The 22,742-nt window shown below is 34.3% G+C and overlaps 1 pseudogene; it reads left to right on the top strand.

Annotated features, from left to right (window-relative positions):
• Positions 1–8,471: 8,471 nt before the first annotated feature.
• Positions 8,472–9,444, top strand: LOC149574943 (glycerate dehydrogenase HPR, peroxisomal pseudogene; annotated as a pseudogene).
• Positions 9,445–22,742: the final 13,298 nt, after the last annotated feature.

Genomic DNA, 22,742 nt, shown 5'->3' with positions numbered 1-22,742 from the left:
TATATATTTTACTGTTGCTTAAGGGTCCAATTTATTTTTGTTTACAAACACATTAATGTCTACTTTTAGGGAAGGAGATCATAAATAATTAAGTTAGTTTGTGTTTATGCATTCATAGGCTGAACTTAGATTAATAAGCTCTCTTTACTCAATTTCAATGCCTGCTAACATCATACCAAGGCATTTTCTTACTGTAGGACCTATTCAAGGAATAATTTGGCTGGCTGATTTAACATTGTAATTTATGTTTCAATTTCATAATGTTCTGCCTTATTTTCTTTTGTGCCACCCGTAAGCACAATTTCTTATCTGCAATGCTTTGCCTGAGCCCTTGTTTGGTATTTCACATTTTATCTCAACTTTATTTAGGTTTCTTTGAGTTACTGATACAACATTAGACACATTTATAAATGCCTTGTGGTGTTACATTGGTGGTCTTATTATCCAAGTACTCTTCCATGTCGAGTTTTTGTCTGGTTATCATGGTCTCAAGTAGATATAAGTCAGACTCTATCTTCATACATTGATAGTAATAATACTATGTTAAATCATATTTTTGTGTAGTTTCTTTCCAATTTCATATTTTATTTAGTGTTTATGTCAAAAAATAATTAGGGATATGCCATTGTTTCTTTCTTTAGGTACTAGAAGAGAAAAGAAAAATGCTACAATCTTACTTGAGCATTCATTGACAAAATTTGATAATAAATTCCATGCAATTTGTGAGAATATGTATGCTCTTACTTCCCTATGATAAGTTCTCTATTTCATGTAGATGTTGTGTCACTATAATGTACAAATTGGAATTGACATGTTCTTAATGACTCTATCTATAACTTCATGTAGATGTGTGACACAGTTGGTCAAAGGGAAGTTGTTGACAAATTGATTTATTTTAAATCAAAGTGAAATCATTGGAAAATTGATATATTATTAATAATTGACTACATCTATCAAATGTATGTAGATGTTTTCTGTAATTGGTCAAAGATAATTTTTAGTTTATATTGTTGACTGGAGAAAAAAGATTTTATGCACAAATTTTTTAATAACATTTGGCAAGAACTTATAGAAGATCTCTATCTTAATTGCTAAACTATGATACTACACCTTAAGGTAGCCAAAATGAATCTCAAGATCAAGAATGCTTGTGATTTTTTCTAGGCCTATGAAATTGGAGGAAATGGTTTTAAGCTAAAGGGATGTGTTTGGAAATTGTTGATAGGAATAAAGAGGAGAAACAAGAAATTGCTTGTGATATTCATGTAATTTGAGATTGCTCCATATGGATGTAGATGGTTGTCCCATAATTAAATATCAGTGGACATATAAATGAGTAGCATGTGTGTATGTATTCATGTGTTTCTCTACATACATGGGATAAATACTTGGGTTAATGATTTTTTTAAGAAGTATTATATTCAATACAAATATATTTGATGTCTCTTAAGTAAAATTTAGTCCAAGAAGCTTTCAACTCTAATTTATCTAATAGGTGTCAAAAGTGCTATTGAATTCAATTATATGAAATCCTTTGAGCCTTTTGAGAATGTCATGCTATCTTCAACACATGCCAGGTTATTGCATTTATGCCGAAACCTTGTTGTCATTAAAGATCTTCATGTGCATCCTCATGGTGGTTGATTCTTTGAAGGGCCTCCCTGAGAAGGTCAAACATGGTGCCCCTAATAGTTCATGGATTCATACTCTACTCTTAAGGATTCGTCTATGGTTGCTAATGGTGCCAATAAATTTTCTCTTTTTGACCAAACTTGCAAAATAGAAGCTCCCTTACTTGCTTGCACAAACATGCCAAGTGCTAGATGCAAGCTTTTCCTTGAGCATCACTTTCTAGATCACCACAATGACACATTGGAATGATAACCTTTGTCAAACCACACTCCCAAATTTGTGCCAATAGAGTGAGAAAGAAAAGCAACTTTAGGGTGCCACACATAGCAAAAAATTTGTTGTTTCATTCCAGTCTTATAGATATGATGTCATTGATTTCATTTGGAATCCAAGACTGCATTCATCCTTTGATCACGCAAACAATGGCTCTGTTCAATGGCCATGGAGAGGTTCTGATAAGAAAAGCTCCCTCATCACTTGTGATAAGCATCCTAACTACTAGACGATGACTCATCCTTTAGATCACTTTCCAGGCAACCACAATGTCATGTTTGAATGATAACTATTTTTGAACCATTTCAAAAATTGTGCCAATGAAGTTTCATAGAGATAACTTTGGGGAGCCCTCGCATAGCAATTGGGATGCTTCACAACCCCCAATAGAAGGATGCTAAAGTCAATATTTGAAATTCAAAAAAAATTTCTATCTTGAACACCATCACTGATTCTATTGGAGGGTCATTGGAAGATTTCATTATCAAATCTCCCATTAGCCACAATGGGTACATAACAAATTACTAGAGCACTAAGCAGCCACCCAATGCTAGATGAGGGCTCACCATTAGATCAACTTTAAAATCACTGAACACACACACTATAGAATGGTAACCATTGCCAAGCCTCTTCCAAAATTGCACTAGTCAAGTGATCAGAGAAGATGATCTAAGAGAGAGTCCATGAGTAGGCATTCATTGGCAGATTCATGCACATAGAATATTTCTATAGTTTCTACATAGCATATTGATGGTAATCAATATCAACTACAACTCGCTATATTTAAAAAATAAATAAATTAGATTGGTGAAAATTTTGACCAATTCTTGAAGGTTTTCCACCAAGATTTGGTCAAAATTTTGAACAACCCTTTGGTCATGACCATGGCATCCTGCTTGTGGGATAGACCAGAATTGGTTGAGATTTCAACCAATTCTTGAAAGTTTTCCACCAAGATTTGCGCAAAAGTTTGACTAATAATGATTAATTAGGCTCAACCTGTAATATTTTTGACCAAAGCTTTGGTCAAAATTTTGACCAATTTGAGGTTTGGTTGAAATTTTGATGACAAAAATTGCAACGTACTACTTGATCACAATTTCAACCAACATTTTGACCAAATTTTGTCAAAAATAGGGTCAAAATTTACTAGTGGTACTCATAATAGATTGAATGTTTTTCAAACCTTGAGCTAGATTGAAGTAAAAGAGAAGAAGATAATTTGCAATCTAGAACTGTCAATGTGATTAAGAGAATAGAGGAATGTCTACTAAAAAGAGAACCCTTAAAACTATCGCCCAAACATCAAAACAACATATGTAGTCAAAGAAAAAGAAGTCTCCAAAAATAATTCTTATTCTCACTAACCATGTTGTTAATGATTATATTGTAGGTAATTAGGAACTTGAAGTTGAAGCAATTCTACCAGAGGTTCAAGTTCAACACAAAAAGGAGCCTATCAAAAGGATAAATTGCTTAAGCACCAAGAAAAAAAAAGGGAGAGAAATCCTAAGAAATACTATGAGAAATTAGTAGATTTGGATCCTCCAAAAGTAAAATAAGAAACTAAGGAGGTTCCTAGGTACGAAACTTCCAATATGGATGAAAATAAACAAACCTTGAGCGATGAAGGCAACATCCCCATGGATTCCCTCACCTTAACTAGTAGCTTTGCAACACTAGAGAAGAATCCAATAACACCCAAATGGGTAGAGATTTATATTACCAAGAAATGAAGTATAGTGCCTCTATATTTACCTATCAATGACCTAGTAAGTAAATATTTGGGTAAGACACCTAAGAGAGAAAAGCCAAAGATTGAATCTAGACTCGAGTTTGATGAAAATATAGGGCGTTGGATGACAGAGATTTCCAAATCAATCCAAGATAAAGAGTATAATGAAATGACTACTCAAAATAATGAAATATCAAAGGTAGACCTTGGAAAAGGCACTAGGGTGACCAAAATGAATATTTTTGAAGTGCCCAACAAGAATATTTTTGAACAAGTGTAGAAAGATGCCAAGGACAAACAAGACCTGAAAGAAATGATGAAAACATAGCTTGGTATATCAATGTCATTCAACACCTTGAACCAGTACCACTTAGTGAAATACCTACTACTATAGACATCAAGTCCCCAATTAATAAAAAATTCTTGGATCATCTATAGAGGAGAAAGGTAGTCACCAAATCATTTGAAGAGTGGGTTAATTTTGTTAAGGAAAAGGAAATCAAATAGGTCAGTGTTTTAAGCTAATCTCATAAATAAACCACCAATGTGATCAAGAAGATGGAATCAAGCATATAGTCCCATGAAATAGAGAAAAAAATTGGGTCAAAGAGGTCTCATGGATGGAAGAAGTACATGAAAAGAAATTACAAAAATTTCTTGCATAACGACTAGTACTAGGACTTGATGATAAAATTCTCTATGTGATAAAGGATTGCATTGAATGGAGGAACGAAGCTATTACACAAGGCATTTATGAGATCAAAGAATTAGTCAATGGAATGGAAATCATATATGAAATCATTCGAGGGGATTTGAAATGGATTGATAAACAATGCACTAATGTGGAGGAGAAGTTGGCTAGGTCTTGTGAAGAAATTGCCAAAGATTTGCATAAAAAGTTCCAGGAGCTAAAGGAGGTGAAGGCATCAGTGGTACATGATTTCTCCAAGGTCATCTATGTCGAATCTATGTTGATAATCAACCAAGAAAAATTGGAGATGCATGAGACAAAAGTTGGGCAAATTTTCAAAGACAAAGAAGTATGGAAATAGAGGATTGCATATCGCAGGTTGCACAATAGCATATTATCTATGGTTTTACTTCTGCCTATGAAAATTGGAAAATTGTTTGACTGGCTTCTTCTTCAGTAGAGAAATCCCAAGATTTTGGACACCAGGAGATAGTTGGTAGGTGTTGAGCACCATAGTTTAGTTCAATTTTGTAATGCTTTAGTAGTTTAAGTAGTTATGGTAACTCAAGACTATTCACTCTTGGTGGATTATTCTTTACTATGGTTAATTTCTACCCTCTATGGCTATATATAAGAACTTGAAACTAGTTTAAGGTTGACTCTCAGTGGATATAAAGAAACTATTTTTTTTGATATCTACATTTTAGCTAAGGTAAGAACCTTATGATGAAATATATATGAGATTATATTAGTCTTATAACCAAAGTTTCTGAATGTTGGATATTGTTGTCCATTGAGATGTATGGTTTGTTTTCTCATGGAGATAAATTATATGTGAAGATACTCATATATTATCATTCAATAAATTCTTATTTTGGTCTAAAATAACAGAGGGAAGAAGTATTAAAGTTATAATCTTAGTTTGTAATAATAACAATCATGTGGTTGATTATTGTTATAAAGTTTGAATGGTTTTTTAGATTGCACATTCTATTGATTTTGACAAATTGAGTGTTTTCAGTATTTTTTGGTTTAAAAAAATACCTGTGAGAGACATTCTCTTTTGTAATGAGAAATTATTGAATATCTTTCAGTAAGGTTGCTACACCAAAAAAAGTAAAATTTGCATACAGTTTTGTATTATGGAAAATCAATTGTTGGCAACTATAGAATAATTTGCTTTTTTTTATATGTGAAAGCAACAAATTTAAATTATCAAGGGAAAAATTATTTTCCAATAGTTGTTGGTGATTCTGATGGGGAATACAATCAAAATTGTTGGTTTCCAATTAAGTTATATAATTTTTAAAATATGGTCGTTCCTAATCATAATGATTTATTGGTCTTGCAACCAAATTTAGGCTTTGAGGACACACAAGAAGACCTTATCTTAGATCTTAATGCTTGCACTTGGGAAAATAGAGTAAGCAATCATCAATACCTTCAAGTTCAAAGGGTGTTAGAAAGAGAAGAGGAGATAGCTGAGAGGGTTAGAGGAATTCCCAAGGCTCAAGAAGTAGTATTCATTAATAGAATCAGTGGTATAAATCCATAAAGTAGTCCAAGGTGGTAGAAAAGTTAGTCAACCTGGCTGAAAGAAGACACACTCAAATTGAAAATTTCTGAGGATTAATAGATAAATATTTTAAAGACTTAGCCAAAATTGATTTTAAGCCATATCTTTCTTTGAGGAAAAAGAAAACTAAAACCACCAGTTAGCTATCATCCCCAACAAAACCACCCCTTAGTCAACCTCCTTCCCATCCTTACTCATTCCTGGAACTTTGATCCCTTCTTTCATAAATATATGCCCCTTAATATTGTATTACCAAGAATGGCCCTAAATCAGCCTTGGGGTGTTGTTGTAGGCCCTTTGAGTTTAGGAGGCAATTTGAGAAGACTGCCTAAAGGAGCACGATAAGTTCTACCCAAATTTAGTGGAGATGGAAAGAAATCTTTGGAAGAGCATTTAAATGCTTTTAACATAGCATGTGGTGTCTAGATAGTCCCTACATAGGATGTAGTGGTAAGACTATTTTTCCAAATCTTGATTGATTTAACCCCTGACTAGTTCCAACACTTACCTAATGCATCCATCACATCCTAAGATACTATGAGAATAACCTTCAAAGCCATATTCAAATTTGTAGATGATGCTAATTCTTTGTTGTTGTAGTTGAGCTAGATGACAAAAGAGATACATGTACCCATGTGGAAGTTTGCAGAAAAGTTTAATAAGTCTCTCCAACAATTTTTGAATGTTAGTAGACCCAATGAAGAGAATCAAAAGGGTTTCTTTCTAAATGCAATGCCTTTGGATGTTGCTTTCCCATTAAAAAGAGCCAATGCTACAACACTCAAAGTTTCTTGGAGACTTAGCATCAAGTTAGAAGATGAATTTATAATAATGGGTAAATGGAAGAAATATGTACAAATACTTAACTCCTAAGCCCCCACTTCCTCCACCAATGATCCACTGATTCAAAAGATGATGAATGATTTGACAGATGTCAAAAGATAATTGCCTAAGATTAAAACTCCTTATCAAGATATCCCACTTAGATATCCAAACCTAAATGTCTCAACTTTAAAAAGTAATTTAACCTACCTCCTACCCAAAAAAGGCTTCATATTGAACTACCTCCTAGTAAGAACAACATATTCATCTTTCATCTTACCAATGATCACGAGGAGGCTACATGTCCTGAAAATGTAAGGCATGAACAACTGGAAGTAGATAAAGTAGCTATAAAAAATGTGATTTTTGAAGAAGAATCATTCAAAGAACTTGAAGACTCTATAAGTTACTATCTATAATACAAATCTTTTGAAAGAGGTGGTGATATTTTGGTGACTTTGGAAGAACCATCCCATTCAGTTTTAACTAGAGGAAAATGCAGGAAAAAATCCAATTTCTAACATAAAAGGATTGTAGTGGCTCCAAAAGTGAAAGATGTGAAGGCCTAGATGGGGGAAGTATATAAATTACCACAACCCCATGTTCCTCAAATTCAAATTTTGAAAAGGTCTGATCTTGATTCACTCTTTGATATTATTGAATTCTTTAAATCTTCTAGAATTCAAATTTCTCTTGTAGATTACCTAAAGATAAATCCTTAGGAACTTGATCAATTGATAGATTATGTTCATGAACTTATTGGGACTCAAAACTGAAACCTCGATTTTGAGTACAATTAAAAAAAATCAAGCCCTTAAGCTTTTAATGCATGCGTACCTAGCTGTACTTGTGAGGCCTAATAGGTGTTTAATATTTCTAACACCTTACATTTAGTGTGTCTATATGTTCCGTGATGATAAATTTCCATTCTGAGCTATTCTGTGAAGTCCCATTTTGAGCAATGTCCAATTCTACATTTTCACCTAAGTGTCAAACAACAAGAGGCTATGTTTGCATTTAAATATCTCACACCCAATAATGTTTCATGACTCACCACTTTGGGAGTGTTTAGTATCCATACTAGAGAGCCTATGTTTTAGATTTTGAGTCATTTCAAATCTATTTGTCTAGGTTTTTAATCCCTCAATGTTGGTCATTTATTGTTGTCATGCTGATGTGAATTGTTTTGAATTCTGGGAAGCCCTTTTTGACTTGTTATAACTTTGACCCAGTTGACTAAAATGATAAAATTCCTTTTGCATTACATTATAGAGGTTAGAGATTTTCTATGTTTCAAGTTTGAGCTTATGATGAATCCATTGGTTCAGTTTTCAAACATGATTCCAAATGCAATTTATGTAGTTTTATTGGTGTTGATAATTGCAGATTTGTTGGTAACCTTGTTCATGATGTCATATCTCAAAATCCATGATAAGTGAGATCAGATGGATTGTGCCATTGTATTGTACTCCAAAAATACTTCAAGTGTGCTAATTTTCAAATCATAATGAATCTATTTGCACACTTTCCTAGGTCCATTCCATTTGCAAAAAATGCTTTTTCGCCAGTGCTTCTAGTTTTCAAATTTTGAGTAGCTCACTTTAACCGCTTGCCATTTTTTCCCAGTTATTCATCATGACCCCTAATCATAGATTTAGGTTGTCCTCATGACAGTGAACCAATGCCCTAGTTTTCATTTCCCCAAGTGTCACTTTACCCAATTTTCAAAGCCAAATCCAATCATGATTTATAGTTTTCTGGCATGTTTGCTTGCAGGTAATTCTGAAAGGGAAACTTTGACAGTCAATATCTTTTGACTAAGAACTTGTCATGAGAAAAGATTCTATAGGGTAGAAGTATGTAGAATAAAGTATTAGCATGCCAACTTTTAGAACTCAGTTATCTATTTGGGTTAGTTTTTAAAGCCAAGTGATAGGCCTTGTTATTAGAAAATCATAAGTTTGCAAAGAATAGGGGTGTTCTAACAGAAAAAAACTGCTGAGTTGGCAATACCTTTATCTATAGCAGGTGCTAGAAGAACTATTGAAGCAAATCAATTTATGAGAGCAAGCCTATATGATGGTTGGATACCTTAATTATTTGTTTGAAACTTGCTTAAGGGACAAACTGTTGGCATTATTGGTGTTGGAAGGATAGGATCTGCATATGCTCGAATGATGCTATGGTGGATTTTTGAAATCCCAAGGTGAAACACCAATTACATGGAAAATGGCACCCACTATCGAGGAGGTTCTCAAAGAGGTCAATGTTGTGAGCCTTCATCCTATACTTTACAAGACTATTTATCACTTGATTAACAAAGACATATCATCCATAATGAAGAAGGAAGTAGTTCTTGTAAATGCTAGTAGAGGTCCAGTGATTGATGAAGTAGCCTTAGTTGAGCATTTGAAAGCAAATCCAATGTTTCATGTAGGACTTGATGTGTTTGAGGATGAGCCATACATGAAGCTAGGTCTTGTAGAGCAAAATAATGCAGTTGTAGTGCCACATATTGCTTCAGTTTCAAAGTGGACTTGAGAAGGGATGGCTACACTCATTGCATTAAATGTCTTAGGAAAGATTAAAGGTTACCCTATATGGCCAGATGCAAATAAGGTAGAACCTTTCTTAGATAAGAGCTCTGCACCTCTAGCTACTTGTCCAAGCATTGTCATTGCAAAAGCATTAAGTTTATCATCTTCCAAGCTTTAAGAAAGGTCTTGACATTTTTTAAGAAGGTTTATATAGAATGCACAAGGCTAGCTTTTAATTTAGTTTTTTTGCATCAAATATTGAAAAAGGCATTCATATATTAAAAAAATGGAGCCCAATGTTAGAGGAGAAGTTGCTAGGGAGGAGCCCACATTAGACAAGAAAGGAGGTGTCTCAGTTTGAAAGCATGCCCATGCAAAGGAGGTGCATGATCTAAAGACATGACATGGGATTTTTTTTGGACAGGTCGACAAATAGAGCCAACAGATTATCATCGATTTAGGAGGTGTGATTCTGTGATCCAAGGGAAGCAAAAAGATCAATTTTTTTTTGGAGATCAAGTAGAACAACTCGAGTAAGATAGCTCGACAGTACCATTTTCCTTGATTCCTTTCTGAGGTTTAGAATAGAGAAAAGTCATGACCTTTCAATAGCTATCTTTGCAAGCTGTAAGTCGGGTGAAGGAGGTCTCAACTAATTAGGAAAAGAGCCCCACGCTAAGAAGGAGCTCCACATGAAAGAAAGGACAAGGAAGCCCACACCAAAGTTAGACCATGGAAGAGCATCCCAGACCCAAGGAAGAATCTATGGGTTAAAATGTGAGGAGGAGAGAGCATGGGGGAGAATAAGGAACAAGAAGCTAGTATTGAGAAGGAGCAACCATTGGCAAGAGATTAAGAAAAGAAGAGAAGGCACGGGTTGTGCAAAGTAGAGTTATATGGAAAAATTTCAAAGGCTTTTATCCCACATTCATTATATGGTGAAGTTTTGATGTGTTTAAGTACTAAAACACACAATAAACATGATGTTTATAAGACAAGGGCTTTTGGAAGTTGTGGCTTGGGTGGTGAGGTCCATTGTGGATAGTTAGCTGGTGCAAAGACCAAGAACTAGCACAAAGACCAAGAAATTTTAACCAAGTAATCACATAGGAGCTCGCTAGAAAAGGTTGCTAGAATCTAGCGGTCACCATGTCACCACCAAAAAATGGGAGGTTTTTCCAGTAAGTGACATGGCAACCTCCTAGAAAATTGAAAATTCGATGAAAGGTTGTGACGAAGTTGTGGGCTCAGTGGTTACTAGAATGGCCATTCATCGCTCGACACATGGCAAGGGGTGGACCAAGCATGACGAATTGGGTAGTGATGTGGCATAGATCTCATAGAGGCATAGGATGGCAACATGTGGTGGGATCCAATGGTGGTCGCTATGTCACCAAAGGGAAGTTGCAAGGAGGTTAACCATGTGACATGGTGACCCAACTAGCAAGTGACACGTGGCAATGAGTTGGTACTAGTTGGCAGTGAGGTGGATCGATGACTAGAGGTTGAGGTGGTAGAAGGTGACATGTGTCACATGGTTGCTATGTTGTGATGATGTGGCATGATGCTAACTCATCATGTGACATGGCAACTAGTGACATGTTAGACTATGGAAGCCATGTGGTGAATGTCAGATAGCTATGCAGGATTCAACCAATCAAAACATGCCACGTGGTGAGGGTGGTCAATGAAGTTTGACCCAGATTGAAAGTTGAGGGAAAATTGAGATAGGTTTTTAAAATATTCTCCTAAAAAGTATGTGCAGTGTCAGATTTTAAATAAGATTTGAATTTAAAGCTGTAGTTTTAAATTTTGAAAAAGTTAAATATTTGTGCAAGTGCAATTTTGAAGCCTAGCAGGAGCCTGATTTTCAAATCAAGATTCTGGGAGTTCCTAATAAGCAGATATAGACATATTATATATCGCTAGAATTGGGAGAAGATGAAATTTCTAATTATAGAGTTTATTTTCACATATGAAGTCACTAGTTCAAGTTATAGACATAAATGTAAAATTTGGGCCTTCTTAGTGAGATTGGTGAAAATTAGAAATACAGTTACAAGCTTGGTAAAAACACATGGTAAAAGGTCTGTTGGGTTAATCTTGAGAATATTATGCCATTCTAGTATAATTTGACTCGAATTTTAGTTATGATGGATATTTGTTTTTACAGTTGGGCCAAATTTCTGGATTGAAGTTGGAGCCATGATTGAAGAATCAAATCTTTTCTAAAAAGAGGAATTGAAAATATTTCTAGATTAGGATTGAATTCTTTCATCCTATATACGTATCTTTCCCTCTTTCATTTAAGGTTGGGAAAAAAGTTAGGGGAAAGTGAGGAGTTGAAAACTGAAGTAGAAATGGTTTTCATGGAATTGATAGAATCTGAATGGAAAGATCTAGGATGGCTGGTTCCAGACCATGAAGCTATGCTTTGGCTATGATTAACCCTTCCCATTCCTTTAGTTTCTCATTTCCACCATTTTCTCTCTTGTATGATAGCATATGTTTATCGTATAGTCTGGTTTATTGGATATCTTGTGAGTCAATTTCATGCATTTTCATGTATTATTTCAAGGAAATCAATACAAAGAACAACAGGTGTTGAGTTTCAGTTTAGATCTTGTCTCCTTTATTAGTGATTTTTAATGTTTTATGATGTTTGAAAAAAGAATCTAGATCATAGTTGTAGTCCCTTAAGGCTATATGTTGTTTCATTGTTGCTTATAATTCAAGGAGTTATGTAAATGCTTCAGGGAAATCAATAGGGTTGTAGGTTTATTGAGGAGGATATCAGGTAAGAATGAGATTTAGATTGAACATTGATATCCAATTTACAAGGTAAATGGATAGATTTGGAGTCTTAGCATAGTATATGTGTTTTAGATATCCAAAATGCATGAGAGAGATTTGTAAATTTGCCCAATGGATGAGGCATTGATCAGCTATAGGATCATTAGCTTGATTTCTATACTTGATTTTCATTTACTTTCCCCACCAACATAAAATCAAATCAAATTCAAATCATCTTTATATTTTATGTTTGAAGAGCTAGAATAGAATGCCCTCACTTAGCTTATGAATTGCATTGTCTTCCACTTAGTTATTGTAGATCTATGTTATTGCATGAGTAAATAGGAGAAATAAGGGTTTCATCTATTGATTATAGATTCAAGAATATGTTTAGCATTGGTACCATATAAGTGAATTTGAGGTACACCCACCTAGGTTTTGTAGATCTTGAAACCCACCTAGGTTTTGTAGATCTTGAAGTAGAAGAAGGGTCTAGCCTTATAGTTGGCCCAATGTTTGAAATGGTATGTTGAGGATGGGATTTAGATGCCCCTAGATGTATCTTATTCTCATCATGATAATTTGGAACCATTTTGTTTCAAAACACCAATAGAACCTTCCCCAATTTTAGCTACCAAGAAATCTAAGAAAGTCTCCTCTAACAAGGAACTTAAAGAAAACCAACTAGACTCTCGCATAGAGAAAATACAACCTAAGAGTTTAAGTTCCTCTAGCCCTCTCAAAGAAAAACCTAAACCTTTTATGTTTCTCTATTCATCCACAATTTCAAATTGAGAAATTGCATTATATACTCTTGATGGCCCTTTTTTCACTATACCAAAATTTGAAAATTTATGGTGAAAATACTTTGAATTGTGTTTTATTATTAGGGATTGTGTTTTATTTGTTACTAGTTTCTAGATAAATCCCTAACTTGGTTATTTTTTCCCTAGCCCAAAGTTGAAAATATTGCCCTAGTGGAATAATTTGTTATCCTAAGGTTGTTTCCTTACCTTATCATTAAGAGAATTTATTTAAATTTGCAATTATTTTTACCCTTATCCTAGGTTTTTCTTTCAAGAAAGAGATTGTATGTCATTCAAATCATATGTTACAATCTTATGATCAAAGCTTAGGCATCTAGTTGTGAGGTCAAAATTTCTCTCTCTCAATGTTATGATATAAGGTTAGCACAGGATTGTAGGGGTAATGTATTGAGTCTCCCAATCTTACAATATATTATATGGTCATAGCATCGCAAGTGTTCAAAATGAAATCTTTGATATTACAACTCCCTTTGTGTCATGTCATCTTAAGTGTTTGATGGAAGGTTTTTAATATCAAGGTCCCGATGTTATGAAAAATAGATCATTATGGGATCGCAAAGGCATAAATGGAGACTCGTGACAATGCAATAAAGTGGTGATCATAAGATTGCAAGGACATAAAAGTGTAAAGGGTTGTGGAGAGTTCCAATCTTATGACAAAAGGGAGATCAAGACATCATAGAGACATTCAAAGAGACCTCTAAAGATATGAAAGGCTTATGATTGTGGGATCATAAGAGAAAACTATGAGGTGGCCAATGGCATGAGAAGAAGACATTCATAAGATTGTAAGGATTAAATGACAAAGAAAGGGGGGGTTAGGCACAATTGCATAAGGTTTTGAGACAAATGGCAGTTCATATCTCTTGATGCTACGAGGGGTAGTTGGTCATAAGATCTCAAGGGAAATTTCATAACTTTACAAAGCTATGATGCAGGGTTATGTCATGAGATTGTGAAGATAAAAATTGATATTTTTGAGGCTACAATAAAGAAAGGATAACCATCATTGTATGGTCGTAGGTTGGTGATAGTAGCTAAAGGTAATCTCTAAAGTTACAAAGTTAGTTTGGCAACTATGATTGACAGATCATAAGGAACTTAAAGTAGAGACAAGATGTTACACCAAAGTTGTGCTCATAACATCCTAAAAGTTTGAGAGGTAACTACTGAAGTTATGGAAAGCTCTAGTTAACCACAATTGTAAGATCATAAGACAAGTGAAATAAAGATAAGATGCTACACCATAGTTTATAAACTGTCTCATGAGAGAGTAAGAGGTTTAAGAGTGAACTCTAAAGACACAACAAATGGTCTATTGTAAGATCATGCAAGCCATTTTTGAGGCTTACAATAGTGAGATAAAGGTTTGAATTCAAAGAAATTGTACGATCCTAGAGCCAAATTTCTCCACCTAAAATGATACGAAGAGCTCACCTTTCAAAGAGTGTATCGTAAGATTGTAAACCCTAGTTTGAAATGAAAAAGTGGACTTTACTGTTTTGAGCTAGAATAATGACAAAATGCCCATGACCAATGAAATTTGAGTAAAGTACAAAGGTTCCTAAGCTTGATAGTTATGTAGACACTCCACCAAAGTGACATTAGAATGCTGAATTTAAAATTAAAGCATGCAAAATATCAATATAGAGGGACACTGATGAAGTACATGAAGTATAAAGACATTCTCTAGATCAACGATTATCATTCACAGAAAGAAGAAAATCCTAGTAGTTATAGAGCTTTTAGTGCAAGAAAATTATTGTTTTTAGTACTAAGTATCAATTTTCCATTATTTCTATAAGGAAACTCAAGTGTGAAAATAGCTTCCTACACTAATCCCATAAGGAAAGTACCATGTAAATTCTATTTAAATCCTTACAATTTCAGATTCGATATTATGTAAACTAAAATATTGCAGTCAACCATGAATATAGAAAATAGATAGAGAAAGAAAACACAAACACAAAGATATGTTGGTGGGGAAAAACCTTTTGGTAAAACAACCCCACCTCTCCAAAACTTTCACAATGTATTATCTTCAACACAAAGGTTACAACACAATTGCAATGCAAGTTCTTTCAGGACACAGAAGACAAATCTAGTCGCAACAAAACACTACCAACAATACACTTTCACTCTCACCTATCTACAACCCTAAAGTCGCTTATATCATGTGCTTTCTATTTTAGGGAAACTTCCAAAGAATAATTGTATTAGGGTTTTACTATTCTCTAGAAAAGTAGGAACCCAAAACAATTTATTGAGCAGATGCCCCAAACCCCGCATGCTAGATGGAGACTCAAGTGTATAGTACTCAATGATCAATTGCCACATGTCTTCACATCTTAACCCATATCATATGTTCCAAAGATAGATCTTACATGTCATAGGAATCTTTCATGAACATTTTAGTCATGATCTCCTTACACATTATTAAATATGTTGACATATGCAAGTGGAGTGACACATCAACATGCAAACTAGACATGCACACACACACACACACACACACACACACACACACACACACACACACACACACACACACACACACACACACACACACACACACACACACACACACACACACACACACACACACACTTAATTACATTATTTGCAAAAAATACATTTACAAAAATAATAATAAGAAAATGAATTATCCATGGTTGAGACACCTTATTCCTAACAATTTCAATATATAGTTAAGATGTATGATAAAGAAGTGGAAGAGATATAGGCTTTAGACATGGAAGTTGTAGAAACTTCAGCTTCCAAAGGAGGGAAAACCAGGCAGAAGAAGCCTAATAGGTTTGTTGAAGAATGGATCAAGTTGTTCCCTGATTTCTCTACTTTCATCCCTACTAATGATCATGATTTCAGATATTCGTATACATTCTACAAAGATGCTACATGACCTAGTGTCACTAGTTCTACATTATTTAGATACTTCTACTATAATAGGACAAACCAGATTCTTGTTTGCAATCCCTAAAAGAAGAATCTAGAAAAACTAATCTTTCCATAAGTTTTTGTGGATGTTGATTTGGTAAAATCCCTAATCAAATCATACAATTTGACCACCAATTCATTCCATAGGTGGGATGGAACCATTTTGTGCACATTGGACTGTGCCTCTTTTATTGAAGCATTTGGATTGGATGGTGCTATGGGTGAACCAGTAGACCTAGTTGACCTACAAAAGAAATTTGAAAGAAACACCAAGGCTTATACAAGGAGGTCTATGCTACATCATATTCCCATGGACCTAAAGTAGGTGGGTGATTACCCAAAAAAGGTAGATAAGATGATGCCTTTGGACAAGTTCAAGAATTATTTTGTGAAGATGGTTTATAGTGTCCATAAAATAGTTGGAAAAGATGGATCTAACATGATCTATGGTGCATAATTTATCATTGACAAAGATGTACAAGACTCCTACCATGGTGGAGAATATGAGTATGTTGAGTATATTCTAGAGAAAATGAAGTAGAATATTGAACTAGCATAGAATGGAGATATGGGAAAATTCAAGTTCCATCATTACTCATTATTGATGCACCTAATCCTGTATAAGAATGTGGGGTACATTAGCCCATATTTCATTGATCACACATTTGATGCAAATGGAGATTTGCTAGTTCAAATATGGACATGGGTATGGGAAAATTCTTATTACTATTTTGATTTTATTTATTTCTTTAATAATTTCAGTGTTGTTATAATGAAAATGCTAGACCCTGGCTACTTTAGGGCACTTGAGATTTTGAAGAGTCTTTTGAGACCAACTCTACTCCCAGAGAGTAAAAGATTAGATCATAATTGGAGGGATATTGTCTTATTTCCAACTTTTTCCCTAATGAGAGTTTATAGTTTTCCAAAACAACCACATATATTACCAAAGTTCATTCCCCCTAGACTGGTCACCATTTAATTCATGTGGCAGCTATTCAAGGTAAATAGGGAGTATTTAGGTCCTAAGGTACATAGAAGCACATTCTTATATAGGTGATTTAGGGTAGGGGACTTTTCAATTGGAAAAGAATCCCTAGATCAAATTCATTCTTTCCTCCACCATTATAATCTATAAACTAGCCCATATAGGATGTATGACCCTGATAACTAGATGAGGAACACCCTCAAGGAAATAAGAGATCATGTATTTCCAAGTACCAAGGAGTTGCCACATGAGGACCTCATTCCAAATATTGTAGCTGAGGGGGAGGTAGTTGACAAGCTAGCCAAAGTTGATGATGTCTTGAGGGTAGAGAGAGAATTGAAGAGAATAGATCCTAAATTCAAAGGATTTCACATGGATGTCCCCTATCCTCATATGATACGGAAGATAGTTTTGAACCATGCAAAGATTATGGCACAAATGCCAAAGGGGCCACTTGGAGAAGAGGAAAGGGTGAACCTTGATAGCCTTGAACCCAATGTAACCCTAGAGATTGAAGAAGATGAGCCAGTTGAGACATCATGGATCACTAAGGGAAATAAGAGGCAAAAGATTGTCCACATACCACAGAAGGTGAAATAGAGGAATCTACAAATTTTTCTTGGTAAAAATTAGTATTTTTCCAATTTAAGACATAATTATATACAAGGCAGAGTCATTGCAGCAGAAAACACATTGACTAACTTGGAACTAACAGTATCAAGGTTGGATGATAGGATCATCCAAGCCCAATCATTCATAGAAGATGATGAGTTCATCGAATTAGTTGAATTTAAGATCTTCTTATATAAAATAAAATAGAGTGAATTGGTGCTAAAAATGAAACTAGGGGAGACTGATGAGGAGAAGTAGGAATTGATTGAAAAAATGCATGCTTATGATCTTGAAAGTGAAGTGATGACTTCTGAGGAGATAAAGGATCTAGTGTAGAGGAGTGGAATGCTAGTGGTGCCTAGTTGGGATTTAGAAAAAGCATTTATGATTGACCAAATAAAAATACAAGAAAATTCCATCTCATATGAGGCATATGGTGTTGATGGGCTATAGAGAGGATTAGGTTTCAACATTGATACCAAACCCCTAGCAGTATGGAGCATGGATCCTGAATCAAACAAGCCCAAGCATATGGATGTGTAGGGCATAGAGCAGGGTAATATGATTGTGTGGACCTTATAGGGAACCTCTAGGACATAAATCTCCAAGGCATTAAAACATTTCTCATTTATGAATGAGGAAAAGGTAGAGAAAATAGAGACAAGGTTATCCAAAGGCTTCCATGACTACATTGATGTCAAGAAGCTCTATGAGGATGAGCTTAGGAAGAGCCATGTTTACAAAGAGAAAATTAAAGAGCTTGAGTTTAAGGTTCAAGAATTGTAAGTTGAAGTTGCATCTCTTAGAGAGCAACTGTCAAATGCAAAGCTAGTGATTACTCCAGAACATAGCAAAGAATAGGACCTTCAAGAACAACCATCTAGAGCCACCAAAAAGATAACTACACAGAGATGAGTTGGAGGCACATGATATAGAGCCTAAGGGAATGAATATTGATACTCCACCAACACAATAGGGTGATGAAGTAAGGAAAATTGTCCTTAAGAGTATGATAGGCCATAGTGTTGAAACTCTAAAGAATATATCTCAATAGGCCCATACATTATATGTTCCTTTACAAGATGTTGAGTAAATTTGCAATGAAGCACTTGCATGGATGTCACACACATTCAATCTTTGGGGCCATACATTCAATTCTTAGAAAGGTTTATTATGTTGATGGCTAAAAAGCCAGATTTTCCTAATAAGATTATTACAATAAAGGAGGGCCTAGATGTGGTAAAGGAATTAATTGGCTTCTTTACTGGAAATGTGCAAATTATAGTCTAAGGAAAAATGAAGATTTTATCTTAGGGAGTTTAGCCTTGTATTCCACCAATTATAGATATTGATAACACATTGAGAGATTGGTAGGATTGGTCTAATTCATTCAATGCAGTGTTGACCCAGGAGGCTATAGTATCAATTTTTGAAGATAACAATGATGTTCCTTTCAATAATTTGATTGATTCCTTATTTAAAGTTGAAGTATATTTATATAATTTTTTATTGGAATCAAAAGAAATAACTAATGGTAGATGGATAAAAGCTACTAGAGACTTAGAAGAAGTTAGAAAAAAACTAAGTGACCCACTAAGAGAGAAATTTATGTTTGGGAAGTGGTGGGAGAAATTAAAGCTTTGCCAACAGGGGTAGCTAAGGTTTTATTTTATTAAAGGCAGTGGGGGATTTGGATAATATTATATATACTAAGCAGTGTATTAAGAAAGTAAATCTCTCATAGATATGTATTAAATTTTGAAACTTTTGAAGAGGTTGAAGATAGTAGAAGAAAAAAGAGATTAAAGTGAAGCTCCTAGAATAAATTGTCACCTACCAACTTATCAACTACTTTCCCAATTTTGGATCAAATGCTAAAGAATATTTTTGTACTTGTCTTGCCACCTGTTTCTTCCATTAGGGTTTTGGCATGTATCCTGCTCCCATCTAAAGCTTGTTGTGATCCTCTTATATAAGGATTTCCAAGATCTGGAGTAAAGGTCCAAAGTTTCTAGAAGAATCAAAATTTTATGTCATTCATAGTCTATCCAGTTTTATTTATTGTATGAGTGCATACAATCTTGTAAACTTGAAGATACAGTGAATATGAATGATCAAGTTGTCAAATTCTGAGCTATATCTCGAGTCTATATCACTATTGTCTTTATTTTAAAGGAAATTAATACAAAAGGAAGTTCTGCATATCTGTGATTTTGGGATTGAAGTGAACAAAGTTCTTTTAGTTTAATGCAATTTGGATGAATTGTATGTCTCTTATTGGTTGCTTTTAATTCAAAAGAGTTAAGTAATTTCTTTTTAGTAAGTGATATGGTTTTGGGTATATTAGAAGGATATGATAAGAATGGAATTTAGAGTTCACTGTTGACAAATTTAATTGCAAGTCAATTGAATAGGTCTATAGTTGTTGGTTTTGACTCTATATAACAATGGAGAAGGAACTAATCAATTAATTTCAGTTGCAAGTTGATGATTTATATGGTTGAAACACACACACACACACACACACACACACACACACACACACACACACACACACACACACACACACACACACACATCAAAAATCAATTTTCCATTCATGTAATGAAGAACTAAAGTTTCTAGTCAACACTTATTTGTGATAGTTTTCCTATTGGTTATAACTAGCTATTTTAATCTAGGAACTTGTTGTAAATCTAAGATAAAATTGTGACAAATATCTTCTATAAGGTATAGGTTTAAAAGAAGAGGTATTAGTAAGCAAGTTTTTGAAGAAAAAAGAATAAAAACTAATCATTTCCATCCCTGAGGTGTACCCACCTTGGCCCTATAGAGCCTAAAGAGTAGAGAGTCTTTTTAATTCTATTGAAGTTGGTCCAAAGCTAAGATTAACCCTACTAAATATAGGTTTTAGCTAATCCTTAGGCTTGGTATCTATCTTATGATTCCTAGTGTTGGGTTCAAAGGAACCTAGTAGTTCCATTCCAAAAAGAACTCTAATAGAATCTGGTGCTCTGATAAGATAATTTCATCAATTGTAGCCAAAGATCTTGACCTTCCATTAACAAAAACTTTTGTTAAGTGTTAATGGATTCCAAGAAAGTTCCACTAATAGGCCAAATCAAAGATACATAAGTCTCAATAGTAGCCTTCCCTGAAAAGAGAATAAATCTCTCCATATTAGTAGTAGACATCCCCACTAGTTTCGACATGCTTAAGAGTAGAACCTTCTACAGGGATATAAGAGGAGAAGTCAAAATGGATTGATCACAAGCTATCATCCTTGTAGGAAGTAAAAAAGTGACCTTATTACCTAAATACAAATCTAAATACATAGTCTTCCCATCAAATGTCCCTAAATATTAGATGCTCTATTAGAAAAATAATTTTTCTAATTATTGGGTCATGCCTGAAGTTGAAGAGGTAGGTACTCCTTAGGTGAATGATGACATCCCTTGGATTCTAGGGTTTGATGGTAGTTTTTGTTCAATAGGGTCTAGAGCACATGTATTGTTGATTTCCCCTTTTGGTTAGAAATTCCCATTTACTTTTAAGATCACATTTAAAAACAAAAACAACATGACAAAGTATGAGGCTTATTTTTTGGATTAGAGGAGGCAAAAGAGAGAGGCATTAAATTACTCATGGAAAGGGGAGATGCTAAGTTGATTGTGAAACAAGTTAGAAAGTTGTTTACAATTAAGAATGAAATGTTAAGACACTATATAAATTTAGTATGGGTCAATTAGATTGGCTTGATTCTTTTTCAACTAAATCCATACCCAAAGAATTCAACATCTGATCAGATACATTTGCAATGTTGACATCATTGTTAATCCCTCACCTAGAGCTTGTGGGTAATAGTTATACCATGGAAATAATACAAAAATTGAGTGTACCTAATAACAACTATTCATAGTAGGTATTTAGAGATGATGCCCATATCAATACTTTATTGTAGAGCTTGGATAAATTTACAACCAAATATTTTGAAGAATCACAATTAGAGTGCCATGAATTCTACCTAGGTAACATTGTTAATTTCCCAAAAGATATATTGCAGCTCAAGGGAAATGTTAGACCGAAAGGATTAGTGGAGCTTAAGAAACTCTTTGATAGGTGGAGTTTTTCACAGGCCAAACTACTATGTCTAATGAGGAATTTTTTGGTGAATGTGAGAAAGTTAATATTGGAGATGAAAGAGACCCCAAATTGGTGAACTCGAGAGTTTGTTGTGATGTTCGAGAGAAGACATGTTTCATTAAACCACTTAAGGAGTATAGAGATGTTTTTGCCTAGTCTTATGAAGACTTGTAAACTTTTAGAGAAGGACATTTTAAACATCATATACCTCTAAAGCCTAGAACATCTCCTTTCAGACAAAAATTAAGAACCTACAATCTGAAGGTATTTTATGCCATCTTTAGAAAAATTGACAATATGCTTAAGGCTCACATTAATTTCCCCATTCATCATTCTAATTGGGTGGCTAATATTGTACCAGTGAAAAAAAGGAATGGAGAGATCAAGATTTGCGTGGACTTCAAAAATCTCAACTAGGCTAGTTTGAAAGATAATTTTGCATTACCCATGATGGACCAAATACTCCAAATGGTTGTGGGTTTAGAAATGATATCTTTCCTTGATGAATTTTTAGGATACAACTAGATAGGGGTTGCTAATGAAGACTAACACAAGCTATCATTCACTACACCTTGGGGCACTTTTGCCTATCAAAGGATGTCATTCGAGCTAATAAATGTTGGAGCCACTTTTCAGTGCACGATGAACTCCACCTTTGGACATTTGTTAAATAAGACAATCACCATATATTTAGATGATATGATAGTGTTATCTAGGAGGCATACGAAATATTTAAATGAATTAAAACAAGTGTTGAAAAGATGTTGGGAAAATGGAATCTCATTGAATCCCAAGAAGTCTATTTTTTGAATCACAAAAGGAAAATTTCTTGGTCACATAGTTTCAAAAGAAGGGATCAATATTGATCTAGAAAGAGTAAAGGCAATACAACAACTATGTATCCTAGTGAATCGTAATGGTATCAGATCATTCTTAGATAAATAAATTTCCTTAGGAAATTTTTCCTAGATTTTGCCAAAACCACAAGGCCTATGGAAAATCTTTTGCATGAAAAGAATTTTTTTAGATGAGATGAGAAAGAAGTCAAGTCATTTGAGATAATAAAAGATGCCATAGCTAAAGCTCCCATTTTAATTCATCCTAATTAAAAAATATATTTTGTAATGTATTTCCATGCCTTTGAACATACTATGTTAG

Source organism: Cupressus sempervirens, chromosome 2 (genome assembly GCF_028749045.1).
Source record: "Cupressus sempervirens isolate cs-2001-9-10 chromosome 2, ASM2874904v1, whole genome shotgun sequence".
Lineage (NCBI taxonomy): Eukaryota > Viridiplantae > Streptophyta > Pinopsida > Cupressales > Cupressaceae > Cupressus > Cupressus sempervirens.
The sequence above is the reverse complement of the archived record's forward strand: the minus strand, read 5'-3'. Positions and strand labels throughout refer to the sequence as shown.